At 51.2% G+C, this 25396-nt stretch overlaps 1 long non-coding RNA gene across 10 annotated transcripts; it reads right to left on the bottom strand.

Moving 5' to 3' along the window:
• Positions 1 to 1195: 1195 nt before the first annotated feature.
• Positions 1196 to 8298, bottom strand: LOC150006677 (uncharacterized). Of its 10 annotated transcripts, none has more exons than XR_016511974.1 (9): positions 8111 to 8298; positions 7765 to 7962; positions 6938 to 7064; positions 5175 to 5243; positions 4168 to 4615; positions 3639 to 3884; positions 3007 to 3109; positions 1606 to 1701; positions 1196 to 1472 (listed from the first exon to the last, which is right to left on the bottom strand). It is a non-coding gene; the product is annotated as an uncharacterized LOC150006677 (long non-coding RNA). The 10 variants fall into 10 exon arrangements; XR_016511973.1 differs by lacking the exon at positions 8111 to 8298 and adding an exon at positions 1897 to 2095 and having other exon boundaries at positions 7765 to 8104; XR_016511979.1 differs by lacking the exon at positions 8111 to 8298 and adding an exon at positions 1897 to 2095 and having other exon boundaries at positions 3007 to 3048; positions 7765 to 8104.
• Between the last annotated feature and the right edge of the window lie 17098 nt (positions 8299 to 25396).

Below are 25396 nucleotides of genomic sequence, written 5' to 3'. Positions count from 1 at the left end.
ATAACTGGTATGGCCAGAGCAAGTGGCTTGACATCACAAATTTTAGTAAGGGAGGTCGTGAGGGATGGATGACCTTGACAATTCAGAACAGCTAACTGCCCCTGCTGTTTATAAGCACCAACATTTTTTAAAACGTATCTTAGCAAGTGCTTACCACACAGGTCTTAATAAAAACTGAAGACTCAATTCTAGGTATGAGGGACGTTGCAGGATACTCCAGCATTATAAAGTTAAGAACGCTTTTTTTACTGATGGCTTTACTGCATTTCCCAGCAGGTCTTCGGGCTGAGATTGTACAATGTATTTAGCATTACATGTTTAATGTACTGAATCAGCAGTACCAAAATCTGGTGTCTGTTTATGCGGTTCTGAGCGTCCTCCAGGCCCATTAAAAAGTGTGGCGGGACCGACTGTGAATATAAGTGGTTTGTCCACAAGTTCAGGGCCCCTATGTGATTTCAAGTAGAGCACTGACATGGCTTTAGATTTCAGAGATCCAAACCAGTTTCACCGCCAAAGGAAGGAATCTTTTACTAATCAACTAATGAAAAGGAATGAAGGCCTCAATTATAAAGAGACTCTATGGTCTTCTTGGGTTGGAGTAGAGAAACAACGCAAAGTATTTCCAACCCAAGGATGTGTGTTAGGAATCACATATGCAAACTCTAAAATCAAGAAGGAAGTGATTTAAAAAACATACCGCAGTCTTACCTGTTAGAACAGAAGTGGCTGAGAGAAGACAATACGGGAAGAGAGGCCGATTAAGCTGGAGCAGGGTGTCTCAGTCCCGGCGCTGTGCACCTTTTGGGGCTGGACTGTAGGGCACGGTGAAAGCTGAAGTTCCAAAAGGAAGGCCAGCTCGCTTGGCCGGGATCAGGTATTTGCAAGGTCTTGTCTGACCGAATACGAGGGCTGGAGCCGCGCCGGCTGGCAGCAGCAGGAGCAGGGGACATCCTGACTACTAGGTTAGAGCAGGAGCTACTTGCAAGATATCTGAGAACGCGCCGCCTGCAGCTTTCTCAGGGGTTCCTCATCAGTTTCGTTTCTTAGAAGTTTCACTTGTTAGTTTTCCCTCCTGACTGCTGATGTCAGTAGCTGATGTACTGGAACGTTATAAATAAACTTGGTGGACTCAGGCCTGTGTCACTGTCTCTCCATCCGAGGGCAACGGGCCACCGGACCCCCGTTTTGCGTTCATCTTGTGTCTTGTGTCTGCGTTTTTCTCTGAATCTCCAGGTCGACACGCTCTCTGGTCTCTTAGGTCCGACATCGCGCTGCGTGGGCCGCGGCATCGGACCCTTCCCAGTTGCGAGGGCGGCCCTGTACACGGGACGTTTAGCGGCCTCCCTGGCCGAAACCGGCTAAGTGTCGAGCGTATCCTCTTCACCCTTCTGCCCCTGTCTGAAAATCAAAAATGTCTTTAGACACTGCCGGCTATCCTCTAGGAGACAGAACTGCCCTTGGCTGAGAACCTGTGAGGCAAAGAAAGAGATCTGCTTAGTGGAACTGATTAACATCTTGGAGGACCCAGCGGTCTGTTATGAAGAAAGAGCGATCATGAAGGCCAGAGGAGACAAAGGTGCTGAGAGGGGCAGGGAAGCACACCTGGGCCAAGGCGCTCCTAAAGAGGGGTTTGGTGAGCAAGGAGATGTTTTTTGAGCTGCTATTCCGTCAGAGACAGTGACTGGGGCCCAGTGAAACCTAAGAGAGGAAAAACAATGAATTACAAGAGAGGGGCCTGGACTGGCATCTGCAGGACTGGGACCCCTGCTGCCACTGAGAAGCACCTCCTAAAGCCGAAGATGCACAGCCTTCAACTGGCAAACTACTCGCAACGATTGGGACAATCAAATGATTTCAGGAAATTTGAACATTCACGGAGGGAAGATCGGGTACCTCAGTGTCAAATACACAAATCACGAGACGGTGACCTTTTCAGTGACACAGGTATTGCAGGTGGAGATGCAAGTCACTTCTCAGGCTCACAGCCCTCCAGCAGTTTCCATCTCACTCGGCAGAACCTAAAGCCCTTACACTGCTGCAGGAACCCCTCGGTGACCTGGCCGCTGTTGCTTCTCTCACTTATACCCTGTGACTATCGAAAGAATGAAGCTCAGGAGCAGTCTGACATTTGACTACTAACTCTTCTGAGTCCTGGAAGAAACGACCCTCTGCCAGCAGGTGTTCACTCAGCACACGGCTCCTAAAGGAAGCCCAGATCTACCCAGGCGTGAAAGACCCTTCTGCCTGAGAGTGAGCAGAGGAAACTATTGGGGAATCTTTTAAACTTCTTTGGATCTTAAATTAATTGGAGAAGTTTGGCCTTTTTACCTTAAACACAAAAAGGCAAGACAATTTGACTTTAGACTTTCATTTCTCCATTATGGAGACATCCAGGTTATCGTTGACTCTGACTGCAGAGTCAATGGCAAACTGTAATCAATAGTGTGTGTAGTAACATAACTGAGACGGAGAAAAGAAGAGGGAATGCGTTTTATTCCGTCTTGCGAACAGCGTGGCCTCATTGCTTAAATGGCCAACACACCACTGGGGTCCTTTACAGCACTCCCTTTCTAGCAAAAATCTATAACGCCACCAGCACTGCAGAGACCTATAATGAAGCCTTCGGTTCCTAAGGGCGGACACAGGACCGTCCTAACAGACCGTTTCTTTCACTCCACACAGGATGCAACCCCACCCTTGTTGCCTGATCAGAGGCTTAGCGGTTAATGCCAGTGAATTAAAGACAGCGATTCTCAGCTCTGGCTGCACAGCGGGAGAGCATTTAAAACATGTCGATGTTCCTGACACATCCCTAAACATTTGGTTTGCATTTGGTCAGTGTCGATATTTTTTAAAGACAGTACAGGGGACACTGAAGTCCAGCCAGGCCCAGCCCCACCAGCCTGAAGGAACGAAAACCGCAGGGATGTAAGTGAGTCTGCCCATCCTCCACCTCCCACGTTTCCCTGAGGAGGAAGACTCCTCGCCTCTTGCCGCACGTACCTTTTCCCAGGATGGTCAATGGCTGCCTTAGGGACACAGTTCCTGCTGGGTAGAGCCAGGGTCAGAAACACTGGAAATTTCATGACTGCCTTCCCTTTCTGCCCTGTTGAACATGAGGCAGAGGGCCTAATGGAGTGTGTGTGACCTGCAGGTTCAAAGCCCTGCTGGGTCACCGACCATCCCAAGGCTAGGACAGCAGAGAGGCTCAGACGCAAGCCAGTCTGGCCCGCACTCCTCAGCCCCGACTAACCATGCTGACTCTGACGCCCATGTGTCTGACGACCTGGTTCAGAACCTGGCGGGGGGAAGAGGAGATAACCTGAATTCTCTCAGTGCTGCAACGGACTCCATTCTGAAGACAATGAATACCAAAAGAAGGGTCTGAGATGCCCACGTGCTGATTTACGTACCAAAGACCGGAGATTGCTTGCTCTGCTCTAACACTGTGAGAGACCCGAGGGAACTGCAGGCATTCCAGACCAGTCTTTACTGATGTGTGCAAGCCCACCCTGCCGCTGCTGGGCACCGGCCCACCACATTAAAAGGAAGCACTGTTCCTCAAAGCAGTGTCTTGTTGACAAGACACAGTCCATCGGGTAGAGGAATAAAGAGTTCCTTGCAATATACTTTACCTCTACAATGGTTAACAGGGTTTCCTGAGTGCTCCTCTTAACCTCCGTGGTTTTCTCACAGCACCTACAACCACATTATAAATATGGCTTTTGTTACACACCAGTGTTTTCCACATCTGTCTGTCTGTCTGTCTAGCTAGCTAGCTATGTCATGTGTGGCATACCCAGACCATTCTTGATAATAACTTCCAAATTCATATCTCAAAGAGTGTAGTACTTGGCAGAGTGGGCTTTCAGTAGAATTTTCTGAAATCAGTACAAATATATGTGTACATGAAACAGAATACAGAACCCAGAGACGAACCCACACGTATACGGCTACTTCACCCATAGCCGAGGAGGCAAGGGTACACGACGGGGAAGGAGAACCTCTTAAATGGTGTTGGGAAAACTGGACAGATACACATGAGAAACGAACACTGGACAACGTTTTTACACCGTACACAATCATAAACTCAAAATGCATTAAAGACTTAAATGTACGACCTAAGAACCATTAAAACTCCTAGAAGAAAACACAGGCACTTACCTCTTTGACATCAGCCCTAGCAATATTTTCTTCAGATGTGTCTCCCCAAGCAACAGCAACAGTAGCAGTTAGATGGACCTAAAGGGTGTTATACCAGTGAAAGAAGTCAGACAAAGAAAGACGTGTAGGCTACAATTTCACTTCTATGTGGGATCTAAAACAAAAGACAAAAAACAAAACCAACAAAAGAAATCAGAAACAGACTCACAGATGCAGAGAACAGGCTAATGGTTGCCCAAGGGTGGGAGTGGGGGATGAATGAAAAGGTGAAAGGGATTAAGAGATACAAACTTTCCGTTATAAAATAAGTAAGTCATAGGGATGTAATATACAACACAGGGAATATAGTCAATAACCTTGTAATAATTTTGTATGGTGACCTATGGCTACTAGATGATGATCAATCTAGTACGGTATGTAAATGTCAGATCCTTATGTCGTCCAGCACCTGAAAGTAATGTAAGATGCTATGTCAACTATACATTAATTAAAATACCTGCAAATATAATGATACAATACTACAACATATTTCTTTCAGTCACTCATGATGGTAATTATTAGTTTACTTTGACTAGACTCTGCCCCATTAAAAGCTGAGTATAGAGACCTATGGTGGGAAAGCTACAGGGAACTGCACATTTCTTGTAGCAGACATTCGAGGTGGACCGTAAGCTCCTTTGGGAAGGCATATGAGCCCGACTGTGAGTGCCCGATAGGAGTTTCAGCAGTAAAAAAGAAGAGTTAGCTAGAACAGAGGTATTAAAGGCAAAGGTGGGAGGCTTCCAGAAGAAGTTGGGAAGGACAGCCCATAGGATATACTGGAGGAGGTCCCAGGTTATCTGAAAGAAGGGGAAATGGTTATGATTTTCACCCAGGGTCTGGCCCTTAGTACTGGCAAAGCACTGAGATGTAATTCTAGCAATGAATTCTATAACCTATAGAAATCGACTATCCAAATAATCGTGGCGTCAAAAATCATCGTCTTTACCTTACGTTCCATCACTTACCTTCCGAAGATGCCTTCAACACCAGTAATGCCCATCCCATCCACGATATCTCTGGCGAGTCTAAAAGGACTGTTTCGGGAGCAAGAAGGAGTTTATCTGGTTCAAAAGCAACTTCTAAGTGAAAATTACAGTGAGGTTCGGAGGCTCCACAGCTAACTGACTTTCTTCCCAACTGGCACATAAACTTTGCAGAGGCACCAAATGACTCGTCACCCGGATCCCCTCAGTACTACAGCGCACACTAGTTTATTCTCTTTCTGCTCTGCCTGACTTCCTCATCCCTACCACTGTTTAGAAGGTCCACCTCCAATAAAACACACATGAACTACTTCTGGACAGAATTAGAGAAATCTTGATTAAAAGGTGATTTCAAAAATGAAGTAGTTGCAGGTAGAATTTAAAATGCAGAGGACCGATATATAAAGTCATTTTATATTCATAATATCCTTCATCTCTTTCCAAGGTAATTCCATTTTACTCTCTTTCAGTAAACCATTTATGCGGATTATACTGTATAGTTTCTAATTTCCGAAAACTACACCTGCTTAGAAATCTTAAATTCCACATTCTAATCAAACCTCTTCTCCCGCACACTTATTAAACAGTCTTCAGGCTCATCGAGAGTTTGAGTCTATTGGCCTCGCCTCCTTCTCTGCTCAGCTCAGAGCACAGACGGCACGGCTGACTGCTCTCACTGTAGCTGAAAAAGCCATGCCCCACCGCACCTCTCATTTCAAACTCAAACTTAGACTACTTATGTCTTTTGTATTTAAAATACAGAGGTTTCAGTGACAACCAAAAACGGAGGACTAGCACTGAACTACAGCCCCATTCAGCAGATGCCACACCCCCGACCTGCCGCTGCTCCGTGGCTCAGGCCCTGGCTTAGAAACAAAGACCCCGGGGCTCAGGATCCGACGCAGCTCAGGGTCAGAGCAGGCGATGGTCAGCACGGCTCACGGCGTGTCTGCAGGTGACCTGCCCCTGCTCGGTGGCCGCATTCCGTCTGAGGGCAGGGCTGAGCACTGTAAGGTAATTACATGCTGAAAAAAAAAATTACATTAGATGATGACATAATATACTCCTGCCACGTTACTATTTAAAAGGAAATAAAGGGCTTGATGATACTTTTTGTTTGCTTAGAGGAACACAACGAGAAGTCTCATTCTTATCTCAAAGTAGTAAGGATTTAAAGGGGAAGCTCTGATTCTGAACAGAAAAAGCAATATCATTATTAAAGCATGGGGAGAAAGATACTGATAAGTGAGGGCATATAACCAAAAACTACAGCAGTTTATAGCCATCGTACAGACCCAGCAAGAAGAGGGATGGATTATGGGCAAGGCATTCTATGGAGGAAATGGAAGCCTTTTCACTTTTCACTCCAAGGGCACAGTGAGTAACTAACACCATTCTAAAACACTTTTGACCCTAAAAACTCTCAGCTATTCAGTTAAAGGACTTACTTCTCTACAATTCTCTGCAACAGACGATTACCCAGAGAAATCAAATAATGAAGTCAGTGCAGTCATTTATTATCAGTCGCACCAAAGGATATCAAGTGGAAAAGTGGACGGGGTTGAAGCTATTAGATAAAAATTAAGTTTTCCATCATGTGTGAATTGTGATCATCAGGACCTTCATATCTGTAATTACAGTACTGCTAGTGATCTTAGAGAGATTAACATATGGGTTCCAAAATTAATATATCCCCACAGAAAGTAACATAGCCAGAAGTGAACACTCATTCTTTAGATACATACCACTCTGAGTCTTCCACTGAGTGGCATCAAAGTTTGCTAAGATCATAGAAGCATCACAAAGGGCCTTAATACTTCTGAACAGCTGAGGCCTCCTACTCCGGATGGTACGTATTATTTTGTTTGCAGTCTAGATGCGAACCAAATAATAAAAATCAAAAGAGAAAGCAATGCATGAAAACAAACTAAACTTCAAATTTTCAGTTATAATAAAAAAAGAAATAAAAAAAGTGTATGTACACATGTAGACAACAAAGCACTATAATCCCTCGGATCCAAACAAAACAGTCCCCTTAGGAATGAAGTATATAAAGATGTAATAATTTGGAAATGACTGTATTTTAAATCTATTTTTTATTTGTTCAGTGCTTTGAGGAAAAACAATGTGAAATATCATTGGTATCGCCTTTGCATTTATTGAGACTGAATACAATGTATTCCAGTGGGGAGAATTTTTTTTTTCATTTACAAAAGAAATTCACTGTAAAAATTCCAGAAAAGCACAAAGCAGAAGAAGTCCCGGGGGGCGGGAAGCCACCTGTGATCACATTTTTTTAACTGTTTTTTGAATCCCCCGATCTAGCATTTTGGGTACTTGCCAACGGCAACGGCAAAGAAATAGGAAAAGACTGACCAGAATTCTCTCCTTAGAAAACGGCATCATTAAAGCTATCTAAGAAAAACTATGTGTACATGAACCTATGTGAACTAGGAGCACTGAGCCAAGAACTAGGAGTATAAAGAAGTATACGTGACCCATGACACGGACAGATTTGTGTCAAAGCTTTGAAAGCACAGGGCAGAATATTGGGTTGAAATAGACAACTTGCCTTCATCAGGCCATTGACTTCAGAAACACCAGAACTTTCAAGCCAGAGGGAACAAGGATGAAATGTCCCCATAGCATGCCCGTCTTCACTTAACAGGCATTGATGTCAGTTTCAAGTGCTTTACATGAGAACCGACACAACCTTCTTGCAGTGCACAAAGAGCACACCCATCCAGCTCCAGCTCTCGTGGAACATTGGCTGCGTATTTTGCATTGAATAATTACAGAAAAACAGAAAAGCCATCAGATGGTATAGCAGTAAAAAATCATACTTGATATATACAACATAAATTAAAAAGGCAGAAAAAGGCGAAATTCTGAAGATTATAAAAAAAAAAGGAACTTACTTTTTTTGGATGTTATTTGTTGTGTTTATTGTTTTACTTTTTGTCTTGAAATGAGTTTGCGCAGCCCTGACGAACCGGTGCGGCGAGTCCGCTGGGCATCGTCCCGCAAAGTGAAAGGTCATCCGTTGGATTCGCGGTCAGGTTCAGTCCCCAGGCGGGCTGCATTCCAGATGTCCCCCATGATCCCCAGCCTGGCTCACCTGCACCCAGCCCTCGCTCTCCCTCCCCTGGCCTTCCCCACACTATTTCCTGGGATGAACTGGGCCCATCGCTGCTTCCTCCATCATCACTTACAGCCAGTGCCACCACCTTCGGGAAAATGCAGTCATTTATGTCATATTTACAGATTCTAGAGGCATCTAATCACTCAGGTCAAAGGATGTCTCACTCGTTATCGGGACTATACAAAAGACTCCTAGGGCAATGAAGCAGGTTCCACTCGGTGGCATAAAAGTTTGCTAAGATCATAGAAGCATCACAAAGTACCTCAATCCTTCTGACCGGCTGAGGTCTTCTACTCCCGTCGGTGTGTATTACTTTGCTTGCAGCTTCTCCATCTCCAGCTGGGGCACGGGCAGGCGCATGCGAACGTGGCTTCTGTCCAAGACTCCGCCGCTGATTCGACAGGCGGGGCCACCGACCCTGCAGCGGCCACCGCTGGCTCTCCCACGGCTCTCCGACGGCTCTCCTACCTCTGCTGCCGCTGGGACCGGGGCCGGCGGCAGCGGGATCGGGTGCGGCAGGAGCGGTGCGTGGCAGCGGCTGGAGTGGTAGCGGTGGCGGCGGTCCCAGTGGCACAGGAGGTAGGAGAGGCCGTCGGAGAGACGGGGGCGGCAGGTGCAGGGTCGGTGGCCCCGCCTGTCGGATCAGCGGCGGAGTCTTTGACAGAAGTGGGGACGGCGGCGGAGGTGCTATCGGCGGGAGGGGCGGTGGCCGATAGCACTTCCACCGACGCCACAGGTCCTGCTGCCGTCCCAGCCACGGAAGCCGCCCCAGCTTCCCCCGCCGCCGCCGGCCCCGGTACCACCGCCGCCGCCACAGCTCCCGCCGCCGCCGACGGCCCCCGCCCCCGTCCCGCCGCCGCCTCCGGGTCCCACCGCCGCCCCCCAGGTCCCACCGCCACCGCCGCCGGGTCCAACCGCCGCCCACGGGTCTCATCGCCGCCGCCGCCGCCTCCGGGTCCCGCCGGGTCCCACGGACGCCCACCGGGTCCACAGCCGCCCCCCGGGACCCACCACCAACGCCGCCGGGTCCAGACGCCGCACCACGGGTCCCACCGCCGCAGCCCGGATCCCACCGCCGCCGCCTCCGGGACACACCGCCGCCCCCCAGGTCCCACCGCCACCGCCGTCGGGTCCTAACGCGGCCCCCAGGTCCCACCGCCGCCCTGTCCCGACGGGTCTCATCGCCGCCGCCGCCGGGTCCCACCGCCGCCCCCGCCGGGTCCAAACGCCGCACCACGGGTCCCACCGCCGCCACCCGGGTCCAAACGCCGCCCGCGGGTCCCACCGCCGACCCCGGGTCCCACCTCCGCACACGAGATGGCACCGCCGGGTCACCGGCGCCGCCACCGTCGTGTCCGCCGGGTCACATCGACGCCGACGCCGCCGCCGTGTCCGCCGGGTCTCATCGCCGTCGCCGCCGGGTCCGGGTCCCGACGGGTCTCATCGCCGCCGCCGCCGGGTCCCAACGCCGCCCCCCAGGTCCCACCGCCACCGCCGCCGGGTCCCACCGCCGCCCACGACGTGCCCCGCCGGGTCTCATCGCCGTCGCCGCCGGGTCCGGGTCCCGACGGGTCTCATTGCCGCCGCCGCCGCCGACGGGTCCCGTCGGGTCTCACCGCCGCCGCCGCCGGGTCTCACGGCCGCCGCCGCCGTGTCCCGCCGGGTCTCATCGCCGCCGCCGCCGGGCCCCGCCGTGACTAACCGCCGCCGCCGCGGGTTCCCGCCGGGTCCCATCGCCCCCGCCGCCGCCTCCGGGTCCCGTCGGGTCTCATCTCCGCCGCTGCCGGGTCCCAACGCCGCCGCCGCCGGGTCCCACGGACGCCCCCCGTATCCCACCGCCGCCGCCTACGGGACCCACCGCCGCCGCACCGGGTCCCAACGCCGCCGCACTGGGTCCCACCGCCGGCGCCACCGCCTCACGTTACCGCCGGGTCTCATTGCCGCCGCCGCCGCCGCCGCCGCCGCCGCCGCCGCCGCCGGGTCCCGCCGGGTCTCATCGCCGCCGCCGACGGGTCCCACCGCCGACGCCAAGGTCCCACCGCCACCGCCACCGGGTCCAATCGCCGCCCACGGGTCCCACCGCCGCCCGCCGGGTCCCATCGCCGCCCTCCAGGTCCCACCGCCAACGCCTCCGGGTCCAGACGCCGCACCACGGGTCCCACCGCCGAAGCCCCCGGGTCCCACCGTCGCCACCCGGGTCTCATCGCCGCCGCCGCCGCCGGGTCCCGCCGGGTCTCATCGCCGCCGCCGACGGGTCCCACCGCCGACGCCAAGGTCCCACCGCCACCGCCACCGGGTCCAATCGCCGCCCACGGGTCCCACCGCCGCCCGCCGGGTCCCATCGCCGCCCTCCAGGTCCCACCGCCAACGCCTCCGGGTCCAGACGCCGCACCACGGGTCCCACCGCCGAAGCCCCCGGGTCCCACCGTCGCCACCCGGGTCTCATCGCCGCCGCCGCCGCCGGGTCCAAACGCCGAAGCCCGGGTCCCACCGCCGCCACCCGGCTCTCATCGCCGCCGCCTCCGGGTTCCACCGCCGCCCCCCAGGTCCCACTGACAACGCCGCCGGGTCCAAACGCCGCCCGCGGGTCCCACCGCCACCGCCGCCGCCGCCGCCGCCGCCGCCGCCTCCGCCGCCTCCGGATCCCGTCGGGTCTCATCGCCGCCGCTGCCGGGTCTCGCCGGATCTCATCGCCGCCGCCGCCGGGTCCAAACGCCGCCCACCGGGTCCACAGCCGCCCCCCGGGTCCCACCGCCGCCCCCCAGGTCCCACTGACAACGCCGCCGGGTCCAAACGCCGCCCGCGGGTCCCACCGCCGCACACGAGATAACACCGCCGCCCCCGCCGGGCACCGCCGGGTCTCACCGTCGCCGCCGGGCCCGGGTCCCGCCGGGTCTCATCGCCGTCGCCGCCGGGTCCGGGTCCCGCCGGGTCTCATCGCCGCCGCCGCCGGGTCCCACCGCCGCCCCCGCCGGTTCCAAACGTCGCCGCCCGGGTCCCACCGCCGCCGCTGCCGCCGTGTCCCACCGCCGCCTCGCGGGTCCCACCGCCGCCCCCGCCGTGCCCCGCCGGGTCTCATTGCCGCCGCCGCCGCCGCCGCCGCCGACGGGTCCCGCCGGGTCTCATCGCCGCGGGCCCCGCCTCCCGGTCCCGCCGGGTCCCATCGCCACCGCCGCCGGGTCCAAACGCCGCCGCCGCCCTCGGTCCCAGCGGCGGCAGAGGTCGGAGAGGCCGTCTGAGGGTCGGCGGGGGCGGGGGCGGCGGCGATGGATCGGTGGGGCGGTCGCGGTGGGACCCGGGGGCGGCGGCGGTGGGACCCGGAGGGCGGCGGCGGCGGGACCCGGTGGCGGCGGCGGAGGTGCTATCGGCGGGAGGGCCCGGAGCGGCGGCGCTGGGACACGGGGCGGCGGCGCTAGGATGGGGTCGGGGGGCCGCGGCAGCGGGAGTGGGGGCGACGGCGGTGGGACCAGGGCCGGAGGCGGCGGCGCGAGCGGCGGCGGGAGCTGGGGCGGCGGTGTGAGCTGGGGCGGCGGTGTGAGCTGGGGCGGCGGCAGGACCCGGGGCGTCGGCGGTGGTGCTATCGGCCACCGCCGCTCCCGCTCCGGGCCCTCCCGCCGATAGCACCTCGGCCGTCACCCCAGCTCCAGCTACCGCCGCTCCCGCCGACGCCGGCCCCGATTCCACTGCCGCAACCCCCGTTCTCGCCACCGCCGGCCACGGTCCCACAGCCGCCACCTCCGTTCCAGGCGCCGCCGACACCGGCCCCAGTGGCGGCAGAGGTAGGAGAGGCCGTCGGAGGGGCGGTGGGAGCGGGGACGGCCGGCGGAGGTGTTATCGGTGGCAGCGGCCGGAGCGGCGGCGGCGGAGGCGGAGGCGATTGGAGCGGGGGCGGCCGGAGAGGCGGTGGTCGATAGCACCTCCGCCGCCGCCCCAGCTCCCGCTCCCGGCGCCGCCGTCCCCGCTCTCCAACCGCGGGCGCCGCCGCTCCGGGCGCTGACACCGACCGCCTCCGCCACCGTCGCTGCTGGGAGTACTCTGCTGGCTCCACACCAGCCCACCCAACCTGAAGGCCCCATCCCCGCGCCCCACCGTACGCAAGTGACCTTACGCCCTGCCCTTTGTCCCCGCCCCTGGCTGCCACTGGCCGAGGGCTTCCTTTGGTAGGCGAAGATCGGCGCTGCCATTGGCCGACAGGGCCGCCGATCACTGCCCCTCTGGCTTCCTCCTCCCCTGCGCCCGCCCACCAGACTGCCCCGCCCCGGGAGTGCGTAGAGGCTCCAGTAGCATCTGCTGCGGCCGCGGGGCGCCCGGGGCACTGGTGGCGCCCCGACCGCAGGGACCCGAAGCGGCCCGGCACCTGAGAGGCGGGCCCGAGCGCAGGTAGGCAGCGGGCCCAGGAGGCCGCGTCCATGGGCCCGCGACGGCCGGGCGGCAGGGACCGCGCGCTCTGTTGGGGGCACGGGGCACGGGGCGGAGGTCCCCGGGCGCGCGGTGCATGGGAGCACCGTGGTGCGAGGGAAGGCCCGGCCCGCATCCCGGCGCTTGCGGAGCCACCGTGCGTACGCGGCCCGGCTCTGAGGCGGCGGCCGGCCGGGGCATGCTGGGGAGCCCGCGCTGAGCCCGGCCTCCGTCTCCCGAGCCCGCCGTGGATGGTGCCGCCGCCGGCCGCCGCGCAGCGCGCCGGACCGGGCCGTCGGGCCTCGCCGCGCAGCCGCGCTGACCACACACTTGTCACAAGTGGGAAAAATACATGTGTGAGGGGAGCTCCAGGGTCCTTGAATAGCCCTGTGGCTCCGCTTTTCTGTAGTCAGAAGTTACAGTGAAAACTGGGGCCACCGAACTGGGATCCTTCATTGCAGGAGGGCCAATTGCGTCTTGGAATGGCAGGGGCCAGGAATTTCCCGAGTCTGATTATTTTCCTTTCCCCACAGCAGGGTTACATGGGTGAAAGACTGTAGGTGCCTTGGGGGAAAGCCAGGAGAAAAATTAACAGTATACAGTTTGGGTAGTGTACTGGGGTCCTTCCTCAGGGGGTCTGCAGACTGGCTCAGTCAGGAACACAGTTAAGGAGCCATGACTCTTTGTGTTGGTGATTCAATTGATATTTCTGCTTACTTGACCTAGGACTCTTCTGCTTATATAGATTAAGTAGGAGTTTAATAGACTGCCCATGTTAGCCCTGTCTGGTGTGGTTCAGTGGGCTGAGTGTCATCCTGTGAACCAAAATGTTGCTGGTTCAATTCCTGGTCAGGGCATGTGCCTGGGTTGCAGGCCAGGTCCCTTGCTGGGGGGCTGTGTGAGAGACAACTGATGGATGTATCTCCCTCACATCTTTTTCCCCTCTCTTTCTCCACTCTTTAAAAACAAATAAATGAAAATCTTCAAAAGAACCAAACAGACAGCTCATCTGCTTCTCTTCCAGGAGCACCATGATCCACTAGCCAGAGCCAAAGGCGTCTGTGAATGAGATTGTCCTGGTGATGTGTTTGACTCCGCCACCCTCTGTCTTTGACCGGTGAGGACCATTATTTGGCCCCTGCCATTCCAAGACGCAATTAGCCCTCCTGCGATGAAGGATCCCAGTTCAGTGGCCCTAGCTTTCACTGTAACTTCTCACTGCAGAAAAGAGGAGCCACAGGGCTATTCAAGGACCCTGGAGCTCCCCTCACACATGTATTTTTCCCAGTTGTGAGAAGTGCGTCCTTTGGGTCCTCCTGGCATGGGGTGGGCAGGTCCTACATGACAAACCCACTCTAACAGGCTGATTTCCCTCGATGTTTCACCTTCACTTAGTGTGCATCCCCTTTTGGTCCAACGGACCAAACTAACTGAGAATGCTTTCTAACCCCTCGAGCTACAACGTCAGGTCCAGAATCTCTGCTTAGTGGTCCTAAATTAATAAAGTCGGCCTGATCCACCTGGCCCAACTTTATGTTCATTCCACTAATATCCCTGAGCTTTTCTTTATATAGGCCTATTCATATTTACTGTTTCTTCTTGCATCAATTTTATAGAAATTTGCCTATTTCATCTAAATTACGTAATTTGTTGGCGTATGGTTGTTCATAGTACTCATTTATACTTCTTTTTATTTTGGCAATGGCATTGGCGATGTTATTTCTTTTACTTCTGACTTAAGTAGTTCAAGTTTTTCCCCCTCCTTTATACTTAGTTCATCTGGCTAAAGATTTGTGAATGTCGAGCTTTCAAAGGACCATCTTTTGCTTTCACTGATTTTCTCTATTGTTTTTTCTACTCCTATTTATTTCTACTCTAATCCTTATACATCCTTGTTTCTGCTCGCTTTGGGTTTACTTTGTTCTTCTTTTTCTGTTTTTCGAGGTGGAGAATTAGAGAAAAAATTTAAATTAACATAAGCATTTACAGTCATAACTTCCTTCCAAGCTCTAGCTTTAGCTGTTCATCTCGTAAGTTTTGGTGTGTTGTGTTTCTGTTTTCATCTGTCTCAAAGTACTTTCAGTTTCTCTTGACGTTTTTGACCCATTGGTGATTTAAGAGTGTGTTGTTTATTTTTCAGTTATTTGAGAATTTTCCAACTTTCCTTCTGTTATTAATTTCTAATTTAATTCCCTAGTAGTCAGAAATGTGCTTTATAGGATTTCAATTATTTAAAATTTAATGTAGCTTGCTTTACGGCCTACCAAATGGCTTATCCTGGGGAGTTTTGCATTTGAGAACGGGGGGATGTGCCCCGAACCTGACTCCAGTTCCCGGGCTTGCTGTGCCGGACTTTGGGAGAGTCGCTTTGTCTCTCTTGGCCTCAGTTTACTGATCTTAAGTGTGTTTGAGCCCTAAATGTAATAAAGAGTCACAAGCAGAGATTGGAGAGTAAGTGTTGCTGACCATTCGGCTCACGGGAGTGAGCTTGTTTCAAATTAAATGCGCAAATTACTACTTGAGTTGGGATTCTACAGGTCGGATTTTTCTAAAGGGAGGCAGCACAGGATTATCTGGTGAACTTCAAGCCAGGGTGGAAGGAAGCAAGGCTTTTGGAGGAACATATCGGTGGTGGTCCTTATCCTAGGGAAGCATAGAGCTGGTTATGGACTCTGACGGTCCCCAAGGGGCCGGATTCCCAACTCCCGCTTAAATTAAGGGACCGAGGCCAAGTTTGCCCTCAACAAAGATGGCACCTTCCCTGGCCTCGGCCTGACTGACCTCACCAAACATGGCCTCCACGCTGTCTTTCCTTGGTCTTGGTGGCCCAAGCGCCGATGTCCTGCCCTTAGTTAAGATGGCGCCCGCCCGCGGTTCCCTGCGCGGCTTCGGGTCCCGGCCGGTCGGCTTCACGGCACGCACCGCGGTGGCCACGCCTCGTTTCCGTAGGAAGAAGCGCCGGGAAAGATGGCGGTGGCTGCGGTTTGAATTGCAGCTGCGCCGCCGGAGTCCGAACAAGAGCGGGATTGGAGGGGGCGGGGACCTGGGAAGCCGGGCGGGTCGAGACCGCGGTGGGGAACCAGTGGTGCCGCCGCCACCCCCACCAATGCCACCACCTCCTCTGTGTCCGCGATGGACTCGGTGTTGGAAGAGGACGTCACCCTCCCCGGGTCTCTCAGCGTCTGCAGGTGCGGCGCGGGTTTTGCGGGTTCGCGGTAACGAGGACGGGGTCCCCGCTGATGGGGGTTCGCTTCAGCGGAGAATTGGGGTTTGATCTTGAGGGTTTCCGGGCAGAGGCAGGTGTGCATGTTGGGCTTCTTGTGCGGAGGTCTCTTTGGGGACCCGCCAGCTGATACTGACCGGGCAGGGCTGGGGTGCCGGCGCCACACTCGCCTTTCCTATTTCGGGACGTCCTTTGAAGAGGAGGTGAGGGGCAGGTAACAGGCTTCTCTGAAAGAGCGGGAGGAGGGCCACCTCTTGGAGTGTGGCCGTGAGCGGGAGCTGGTTGAGGGGCATGGCCGTGAGGGTACTTGATGGTTCATTCTGGTTTCGGGGTTTGCTTTCATTATGGGGAGTGTAGTTGGTCTGTCCGGACTTTGCATATGGGGTCACGTAGTGGCTACTGAGACCGAGGCAGTGGGACCGCAGTGGTTAGGAACCTTGGTTGGAGTTAAACAGAACTGGATCTCAAATCCAGTCCTTTCAACTAACTGGCGGTGTCATCTTGGTCGAGTCGTTTAACCTACTTTCCCATCTGTAAAATGGGGCGAGTAGTAATATCCACTCAACAGAGTTGGGGTGAGCATTAAAGGAGAATATGCTTGCCCAGCCATTTGCTTGGCAAGGAGAGTGCCTGGCACATAATCAGTGCCTAAAATGATTGTGTTGCCGTCATCATCACCTCCTTCATCATCGTCATCATCGTCGTCATCGTCCTCAATAGCAATATAAATTAGGGAATAATGACCAAGAGTGGCCTCCCAATGGGCCTGTTTCAAGAGGCAGTTGGAGGCCACAGTGCTGGTGGGGCCAGGGTCTCTCCTGATGGGGAGGCCTGACAGAGCCTTGCGCTGCTCGAGTGCTGGGCACTGTGGTTGTCTGCGACTCCCGGTTGGAGAGTGGGTGGAAGGATGCGGAGGCGAGCGTGGCTGAGACGACGCGGTGTTTATCCAGGTCTGCTGGGGACAGGCTGCTGCTCTTAGTCAACAGACCCTAATGGAAAGGGTAACTGTATTATTTGTTGTGCAAACCTGGACGCTTTGAAGAGTGAAATGGACACAGTATTTATGCCTGGACAGCAGGCATCAATAAGTCCTATATTGAGCAAACGTGGACAAATACTTTGTTTATTGCCAACCTACTGTGTATAAAGCAGCGCAAGGCCCTTTGGAGCTCCTGCCTCATTGGATCCTGTGGTAGTTCATCATGCCTCTTCCTCATTGTCTTGCTCCCACTGCCCCAATATATTGTGGTATGATGTCTCACCCAGATTGTCCTGTTTTCCTTCCAGTCTCTAATATTAATTTACTGTTTCCATGTGTTGCCATCCTAACTCATAAGTTCTTTTAGGAATGTGATTCTGATCACAGTTTGCTGCTTTATGTGTTCATTGCTTCTCATTGCCATTAAGATAAACCCCATTATTATTCTCTCAGATAGCTTTTCTCATCTCAGTGCCAGTTGGCCAGACCTAGCTGGGTGTCAGTCCCAGTTCTGCAACTTAACGGTCCTGTGACCTTGGATGGCTCTCTTACCCTCTGAGCATCAGTTTTCGTCATCTGTAAAGTGGGTGAGCCTAAAAAGGTTAAGCCAGGTGCCTGACCCAGGGTAGCAACTTAACAGGTCATCAGGTATTTTCCCTTCTCCCCCTCTCCCTGACTTTGCAGGACCCAGGGGGCTGTGTACGTTCCTGGCAGTGACTCCCTTATTCACCTGCTTCAGACCCTCCCTGGCTTCTTCCCACACTCAGTGTGAAATTGTTCGATACAGCTTCCAAGGTCCTTCCTAACCTGGCCCCATCTACTTCATAGCCTCCCCGTCCTCCCTCTCCCTACCCTGTCTCCTCCCCAGGCTCTTCACTCTGTCATGAATGAGCTTGCCTTGTTTTTTCTTTCTGCTTGGCCTGTGCACTTGCTGGTCTTGCTGCCTGGATTGCCCTTACTACACCCCTTTGCCTTATTAAGGCCTGTTATTTTTCAGATCTCAATTTAGATGTCATGGCCAGGAGACCTTCACTGACATTCCGCCACCCCTTCTGGGGCCCTCGTTACTCTCCTAGCTGCCCCATCCATCACCGACCCTACCTCAGTCCTTATCTTGCTGAATTTTATTGACTGGCGCTGTCCAATAGAAGTATATATTCAGCCTCATATGTAATTAAAAATTTTCTAGTAGCTAAATTAAAAAAGTAAAAAGAAACAGGTGAAATGAACTTTAATATATTTTATTTCCATATTTCCATATATTATCATTCTAACTAAACAAGAAAAATTATTAATAGTTATTAAAAAGAATTTGCATTCTTTTTTAGCTTACTGAGTCTCTGAAGTCCGGTATGTGTTTTGCACTGACGGCGCTTCTCAGCGTGGATTAACCAGATCAGGTGCTCAGCAGCCTCATGTGCCCGATGTCCCCTGTACGGATGGTGCAGATATGCTGTTCACTTGTCTGTCTCCCAGATTAGACTATGACTTATTTGAGAGCAGGGGCTGCATTTTGATCGTCTTCGTAACCCTAGTTCTTCACCTGGTAACTGGCTCATAAATGGGGCTCAGTAACTTTGTTAAATCACTGAATAAACAGCCATTGTTTGACAGTGTTACCCCCTTTGTATAGGTGAGGACACTGAGGCTCAGAGATGGGAGGTGAACAGGTCTGGGATCCACCAGAAGTACCTGATTGAGCCAAGATTTCATCCGGGCCTGCTGACTCCAAAGCCGGGTTCTCAGCACCCTGTCCTGCCTTCTGACTAGTTCTCTGTACCCATTCTGACAGGCTTCTGGGAGGATTTTACAGAACTGCTGGTACTTGAACTGGCCTTAAAGACTGGCAGAAACATCCTGAGAGATTGGCTCTCCATTAGGTGGTCACAGAGGAAGGGAAAAATCCATAGACTAAAAATCACCTCATCATCTGCTAATGAGAGCACTCTCCTGCTTGGTAATTTCCAAGCCCCAGTTTTAGAGACTAAACTGGAGTCCAGTTTGTCCTTAGACTTTTGTTGAATTAAGGTTCGTGGTGCGTCATTTTCCCTAAACCCGATCACCTGTTGGTGTCCCAGAGCACTCCAACCTGGTGACATTTAGGCCCAGATCCGGGCCCCGGGGGCCTCACCCAAGCTAAAACCTTTTATTAAGCCCTACATGGTGGTGTTGAAAGAACCTGGGCTTTGTGCTCAAATGACTGGATCTGAATCCTGCTTTAGCCAGCTACTTACTAGCTGTATTGCTTGAGTAATTTACTTAATCCTTCTGAGCCTCCGTTTCTCTTCGGTGACTTTATCTGTGTAGATATTACCGGATAATATCTCTTTTATTTGGGTGTCTGTGTAGATTAATGGAAATTATTAGAGCCCGGCACGTACTGGGAGTGTATTAAATGTTAGTTGTTTTTCTTATATCGCTACCGTGTTGCACTGTTTCCTGGACAGAATCCTCCGATCCTCACCCCTGGGTCAGTGGCTTCGATTTCTTGCCCAGGATTCTGCCTCTCCCTAACTGAGCTTACGAAGACCCGGGCTCAGTTTGTTCACCTATAGGTCCCTCCGTCGTGTGGCCACTAAGTGCTTGCTGTCTGCTTAGGGGCAGACCAACAAAGAAATGTTTTCTTATTAGTTTGTGTTTTCCTAAAAGTTTGTACACGGTTTGTTCTCCATCAGACAGAGGGTGCCTTTGCGGAATTTTGTAGAAGGGGGTTGAGATGAGAAAGGGGATGGTGGAAGGGAATTTTCAGTGAAGGCCTACGAACTTGATCCTAGGCTGACCTTGGATCAGGGGTATCCCTAGACCGTGAGGTTTGAGGGGAGCACTCCTCGTCACCCGTGTAAACTCTGAGGACAGTGGCACGCCTGGCTTGTTGCCCACTGTATCTTTAGACCCAGGACCATGTCTGGCACATAGAGGCTCAACAAATATTTGTTGAATGAATCAATTTTGTTCATTCTCTGTGTGAAAAGATAAACATTATGTAAATATAGGTCGGTTATTCAGTAGTGAAATGCTGCTTTGTAATCAATGAAAAAGTGCAGTGTCAACTTATACAGTCTTTCTGGAACACAGCTTGGCATCTATTAACATTAACAATGTGCCTGTGTGTTTTTAAATAGCTTTATTGGAATATAATTTATATGCCATAAGGTTCATCCATTTAAAATATGCTATTTAATGACTTTCCAGTATTTTTACAGTTGTCCAACTGTCACTACAATTTAATTTTAGAATTTTTCATCACCCCCAAGATATGCCCGTTAGCAGTTGCTCACTGTCTTCGTCGGCTTGGGCTGTAAAAAAATTACCAAAGGCTGTGTGACTTATAGACAACAGGAATTTATTTCTCATTGTTCTGGAGGCTGGAAGGCCAAGGGCAGGGTGCCAGCATGGTCCGGTCTGGTGAGACTTCTCGGGGCTGACTTCTCATTGTATCCTCGTGTGAAAGAGAGTAGAGAGGAAGCAGGCTCTCTCTCATCTCTTCTAAGGACACTGTCCCACTCCTGAGGGCTTTGCCTTTATGACCTCATCTAATCCTAATTCCCTGCCCAAAGCCCCACCTCCTAATAGCGTCACATGGGGAGGGTAGGGTTTCAGCTTGAATTTTGGGGGGGACACAACGTTCAGTCCATAACATTCCCCATTCCTCCTCCTTCCCCACCTGAGTCCTAGGCCACCGCACAATCTACTTTTTGTCTATAGAATTTCCTATTCTGGATGCTTCATGTAAATGGGATCTTATGCTCTGTTGTCTCTGTGAGACGGATCCATGTCGTAGCATGTATCGGTACTTCATCCCTTTTTATGGCTAAATGATACTCCATTGTATACATGTGCCATGTTTTGTTTATTCATTTATTGGTTTGTGGCATTTGTCTTGTTTCTACTTTTCTGGCTATTATGAATAACATTGCTATGAACATCTACTTGTATACAGGTTTTTATATGGACATATTTTTATTTCTCTCTAGATATAAACCTGGGAGTGGAATTGCTGGGTCATATGATAACACTATATTTAACATTTTAAGGCACTAACTCTTTTCCAAAGTGGCTGCACCATTTTACACTCTGATTGGCGGTGTATGAGGGTTGTTATTTCTCCATACTCTCACCAACACTTGTTATTGTTTGTCTTTTTATTGCAGCCGTCTGTGAAGGTATGGCCTGGGATTGATTTGCATATCCCTAATGACTAATGATATTGAGCACTTTTTCATGTGCTTATTAGCTATTTGTATATTTTCAAATCCTTTGCCTGTTTAAAAAGACTTGAATATGATTAGGTCTCGCAGTTCCCCTTGCTCTCTACCCACAAGAAATCCTCATGCATGTGCACAAGGGGATCTGTATGAGGATATGTGTCCAGCATTGTTTGTAAAAGGCAAACTTGGAACAAATTGAATTATCATGAGGGTATTGTGTAAATACAGATCCTTTCAAAAGTATATTTCAGACTGTGGCCCATAGCAGCTCATGAAATTCAGTTGCTTAGGTTGCAATCAGAATTTTACAAGATGCAGTAGAATAAAACAGAAAATATTTCAAGAATGAAGGGTACTATGTTTCCTTCTATGGGTTGTGGGCAATAAGTTTGGGGAAAGCGTGCTTTAGAATGCTCTGTGGGAGTGAAGAACATTGAGGGAGATCTGTTCGTACCATCATGAAAATATCTTTTGGACGCATTCAATGAAGAGAAGATGCTGCAGAATAATATGTAAAGTTTGATTGCATTTATTTCTTTTTAAACCACAAAATAAAACTATGTCTGTCTCTGTAAACACATAGAGGTCTGGAAGGATACATGTCTGGCCGCCAGCAGCGGCTACCTCTCAGGAGGGGCTGAGATGGGAGTGAGGAGTGGTCAGGGAGAAGTTTAGGCTTATCTGTGTTGTGGTATTTATATATTTCTTCTCTAAGGATACATAGCATAGAAGGACGAATGTTGAGAGGCAGACAGAAGCGCACTTGTTGGCGTGATTGTTTGCTGAAAGGGACGTCCAGACCCATCCACAGCTCTCACAGCACTTTACCAGTGAAATGCTTAGGCCTTGCTGGGTCTGTGGGGTGAACGGACAATTGTTGCTGCACAAACAGACACAGGAAGAGATCGCTCCTGTTGGGTGGCCGTAGAGCGGGACAGGAGGATGAGATGGAGGAGCTCGGGTGAGTGGCCATTTATTCGTTCAACAAACAGCTGGCAGACAGCAGTCGGGGTGGCTCTGCGCCGCGGTGAGTGAGCACTACAGACCCTCTGCCTCGGTGCATTCGGCCCTTGCCACGGCCGCCGGAGGAAGGTGCGAGGGGTGCCAGGGTGGTTGTAGAGGTTCAGAGCATGGAGTTTGAAATCCGGCCAGCTTGGCTTTTGCGGCTCATTAACTTTTCTTGGCCTCTGTTTCCTCATTTAAAAAAATGACAACATTTAAAAACTGCCACTTTGCCCTGGCTGGTGTGGCTCAGTGGATTGAGTGCCAGCCTGTGAACCAAAGGGTCACCGGTTTGATTCCCGGTCAGGGCACAAGCCTGGGTAGCGGGCCAGGTCCCCAGTTGGGGGTGCGTGAGGGGCAACCACACCACACATTGATGTTTCTCTCCTTCTCTTTTTCTTTCCCTTCCCCTTGCTCCAAAAATAAATTTCAAAACCTTTAAAAAAATAAAAGTAAAAACTGCCACCTACCACAGAAGGGCCATGGTGAGGCTTAAATGGGAGGCTGCCTGTCCTGCCCTGTCCTGTTCTGAGTGTGGTGCCTGCTCAGCGTGGGTGCCCCACAGGCTCAGCTTGTTGTGTTTTGCTGGATTTGATCTCAGCTTTGCCACTAATGCTTTGTGATTTTGAACAAATAAATTCCTCCCCTTTTCTGGGCCTTGGTCTCTTCAGTCTATACCGTGATAAAACCATATCTGAGCCCTCTTTTTTGCTTGCATAGTTTTGATATCTTCTGAGGTTCCATGACTCCCTAACCTTAGTTCTCAGGCTAAAAACAAGTCATCAGAATGGGAAGAGCGAGCTACTTAGAGCTGAAGGGGTGATTGGAACCAACTGGAGTGTGCAGGTGACAGATTTATAGCATCTTAAAAGTGGGTAAAGTGTCCATCAATAGACGAGTGGGTAAAACAACTGTGGGACGTTTACACACTGGAATACTACTCCGCTGTAAAAAAGAAAAGTTTACCCTTTGCGACAGTATGGATGGACCTGGAGAACATTATGCGGAGTGAAATAAGCCAGTCAGAGAAAGGCAAATGCCATATGATTTCACTCATATGTGGAATCTTATGAACAAACCGAACTAAGAAGCGAAACAGAGACAGACTCCCAGATGGAGAGCAGATGACAGCTATGGTGGGGGGAGGTGAGCGGGTGGCGGGACTGAGCAAAAAGGAAAAAGGACCCATGGATGTGGACAACAGTGTGCTGATTGCTGGGGGTAGGGGGATATGAAGGGACTAAATGGTAATGGAAAAGAATACAATAAAGATTAAATAAAAATAAATAAATTTTAGGAAAAAAAAGTGGGTAGGTAAAGCCGAAGTGGAAACTAACTGGGCAGGAACCAGACGGGAATTTCTGCATTACATAGTGGTTTCTTCTAAGAGCTGGGATGTCAGATGTCATTTTTCACACTTCAGTGTCTGCCTGTTGTCTCAGACCGGATTCTTTGGTTTTGCCTACCAGGTAGTTTTCAGTCATGATTGATCTTGGCTTGAGTAATCGATGGACATTTCAGCCAGTGGGAGTCATTCAGTGACCGTGCTGGGGAGAAACCAGAGGGGGAGTGTAGAGACTAGACTGTAGGCTGAGCTTGACCGTCACCTGGTGTGTGCCCTTGGGCCTTTGGGCCACCATCTGCCAAAGGTGGCGATTAAACTTGATTTTAATTTTTAAGAAAATTCAGTTTAGAAAATGGAGTTTGTCTTTCTAGTGATGCTTATTAGAGGAAATTGAGAATAATAGAAAATAAAAAGAGGAAAGTCTCTCTCATTTCCATAAATTATGATTTTAAATATTTACTTTGTCTTGTTAATATTTTTATACCCCATCTAATTTCCAAGAAGGATTAGAGGTGACTTTAGTGTACATGTATTTTTTTAATTTTAATAATTGAGGGCATATTCTACTTAAGTTTTTTCCCGTTATCTTTATAGCAGACACATTTTATGTAATCATTCTCTTGATGTTGGAATTTTATGATATCCATTTTTTTTTCATTTGCTTGGCACTCATCTTGGAGTTGCACGCCAACTTTATAAGTTTGGTGATCAGGCGAAATGGGCTTCGGAAGAGAATGGATTTAGATTTAGAAGTATGGAAAGAGCAAGCTGCCAGGAAGTCAAGCTGAGCTTCCATTAACTCCTAGTTTACAGCTTGGGACAGAGGTGCATCATTGGGGGTTAGACACAAAGGGCCTGGATTCTGGACTTGGTTCTCTACCTAACTACCACACAGCTCTTGGATAGGCCACTGAAATTACCTGGGTCCTAGTGCCTTCCTTTGAAAAATGCATGGACCCTCGAGGAATTGGGTAGTTCTTGTGATCGTAAATCCTTTATAAACTATAAAGCGCTGTATGTCTCTAGCTGACAGGGATATTTTGCTTCCGTTTCTGGGGTACCCAAAACATGCAGGTACCTTGCTGGGCGCTTGCTTGTGTCTTGTTTAATTGTCAGTTTCTCCTTTCTCCTTTCATAGATGAAGCAGGGCCTGGAGGGGTATGTGGCAGAGCTTAGAATAGAATCCAGGACAGTGTCTTTCGTGTTAAATCACTCCTTCTGTCATGGTTGAGTTTTCTGACAATGTCCCCCAGATCTTCACTGAACCTTTTTTTATTTATTATTAAAAAAATGTTTTATTTATTTTTAGAGAGTGCGGGAGGGAGAGAGGGAGAAAAACATAGATGTGTGAGAGAGACATCTTTCAGTTGCCTCTTGCACACCCCCAGCTGGGCACCTGGCCTGCAACCCAGGCATGTGCCCTGACTGGGAATTGAACCAGCGACCTTTCAGTCTGCAGGCCGGCGCTCAGTCCACTGAGCCACACCAGCCAGAGCTGAACCTCTTTTTATATCAACATTTCACGTAGTAACACTTCCTGAATCAGTAAATTTTGCATTTTTGTTTGACAGTCTTAAAGCATCTGAATTGGTGTCTGATTCTTGGAAGCTGATTTTTGGTTGTGATAGATATATTAATAATAGTAATGACAAAAGAAATAGATGCCACTTATTGCATGTTTACTATGCTCTTTGTGTTTGTTAACTCATTTAATCTTTACAGCTAGAGGGTGGTATTTGCATGTAACAGGTTAAGAAAGTGAGACTGCATCTATCACATATATGGCATACAGAACACTTGGTGTACGAGTGAGTGAATGAATGAATGAACGACTGGCCTTCCTGAAGGTCACTCTGCTATTAAGTGTTAGAGCCAGAACTCAGCTCCAAAGTCCAAGTTCTTAACCT

This window comes from Furipterus horrens, unplaced genomic scaffold (genome assembly GCF_987537825.1).
Source record: "Furipterus horrens unplaced genomic scaffold, mFurHor1.1.pri manual_scaffold_6, whole genome shotgun sequence".
Classification (NCBI taxonomy): Eukaryota; Metazoa; Chordata; class Mammalia; order Chiroptera; family Furipteridae; genus Furipterus; species Furipterus horrens.
This window is presented reverse-complemented; position numbering and strand designations above follow the sequence as displayed.